The sequence below is a fragment of the Propithecus coquereli genome, unplaced genomic scaffold, assembly GCF_000956105.1.
Source record: "Propithecus coquereli isolate 6110/MARCELLA unplaced genomic scaffold, Pcoq_1.0 Scaffold140, whole genome shotgun sequence".
Lineage (NCBI taxonomy): Eukaryota > Metazoa > Chordata > Mammalia > Primates > Indriidae > Propithecus > Propithecus coquereli.
In genome coordinates, this window is record NW_012138303.1 from 4,059,963 (window position 1) to 4,062,062 (window position 2,100).

The following is a 2,100-nucleotide window of genomic DNA, read 5'->3' on the forward strand; positions in this document are numbered from 1 at the left end:
CCATAAATGAAGCACTATTGATCTTACCTCAACCATACCTGCCAACATGATGAAAACAGGAAACTAGTAGTACATGGTAGTTTTCATCTAAAGCTCTGTGTCCTCATCATCTCCTCTATCCTGGTGACTGACCTGGATATTAGGGCTCAGTATGAGTTAAAATGGTTTAATATACATTTGCTGTGAAAGTCAGCCTGCTAATCTCCAGCTGGGATTAGCATACTGGGGGATATACCAAGCCTCCTGGTTTATTTAACTAATGATCACCAATTTCATGGGGGGCAATAGTGTGGTATTTGTTGACCTTGGCAAATGATAAACTATGACTTATTTATTACTCCTTGGTTCTCAAGCCTAATGTAAATCTTCTAGTGTAATAAATCCTTAATGTTTAAAGTTAGCAAATCAGTATGTTGAGAATGATATCCACTATGTGACAATGGCTAGCCATGACATGATTCATACATAAGATCAAACTTCCTAATCAGATACCTTCATTCTTTTCATAAATTCTATTGTATCTGATGATAACAACAGAAATTAGCATAAACTGCTGAAAGTTCTAGTCTTATCCAAAATAAACTTTGTTTTAAGCTTAATCATTAAAAATATAAATTAATAGAATATACTCTGATTTCTTTTTTCAGGTAGGAAAAAATGCATTTCTTTTATGTGCATAGTTCTTTTTGGACTCTGGCAACGTTTTTTTAGGGAGTCCAACATTCTGTACCCTAGAGAATTAGAAATCGATCACAACCCCAGGGGGTGAGGAGAAACAGGAATTTCCTCTTCCAAATATTATTAGGGGTAGAAATGAAAATTTCTTACATTCCATTCTCTTTCTTTTAGGCTTTACTCTTGTTTTTAAGGTAAAAGTTATAATTGATATTCATATTAGCAGCAAAGATCCTAATTTCTACAAATTAAAATGAATCAGGACTGATGAAAATAACATGTTGGTAAGGGATATGGGGTCCATAGGTGGTTGTAAGTGTCTATCAGTTTTGGCCATAAGCAATCTTATTTGAGTGGTTAATTTGTATGAAACAGCCGACAGCATGAAAAGGCCTCAGTCCACTGAAGCAGCTGAGTCAGCCCGTCAGTATGCAGGGGAAAGAGGGCTTTCATGGGTAGAAAGTTTCCATGAGGTCAGACTGAAAGGGGCATCGGATTAGACTCTGGTTCTTTAGGTTGTGAAAGCAGAAGTGGTTACTTCAATATGTTGTTAAAATTGAAAGTTGCTTTGAAACTTTTTGATGTGTTAGAAAGTCAAATACAAGTTTTTTCCTGTGATACATTCCTGTCAAGTTTCACAACCTGAGCTTAGTAAAATGGCAAGAATCAAAAAATAGTATGAAAGCGGCGAAGAGCTCGAGAGTTCTCTGGTTTTAATCACTCTAAATGCCACAGTGGCAGGGTCTTCTCAGTGTCTCACTGCTGTGACTACTGGGGAATACATGCCCAGGAGCAATACTCAGGCCAAGAGGATTTAATCAGGACAGTGTCTCTTTACAAATGACAGAAAAATCAGTTTGAATCCCAAGTTCCTTGTCTTTTCCTAAATTTATTTGGAACAGTCAAGAATGACTCATAGAACATTATTGCTTTCAAATACCTCCATGTCTATTTCCTGCTAGCAAGAAAAGGCAAAGAAGTGCCAGTTTTGTGCTGGAACTTATAGTCATTTAAAAAAATTAGAAGATGCTCTCAGCTTTTATAATTATAGGGGATTTGTTACTTGTGGAAAACACAAACCCTACCCAATAAAGTTTCTATACTACATGCACGGCAAACAATTTGTCTTAAGATTGATCCTTTCACATTAACTCCTAACTTTGGAGTTAGTTTACACTAACACTCTAATGAACCTGTGTCCCTGTACCGTGGGGTATGAGTTAACCCCAAGGGGAAGAAGCTCCTAACTTCTGACTCGGTAGTTAAGATGAGGAAACATCCACTTACTTCCATTAAGCCTAAAACTTTGGGATTTGCAACCAGGTGGAAAGACTGTTCCCATCAGTCTCCACTGTCACTACCCAGGATTGTAGTATGATTGGCGCAAAGAGCACAAAATCATCTAATAACAGGAAGACTTGCCTC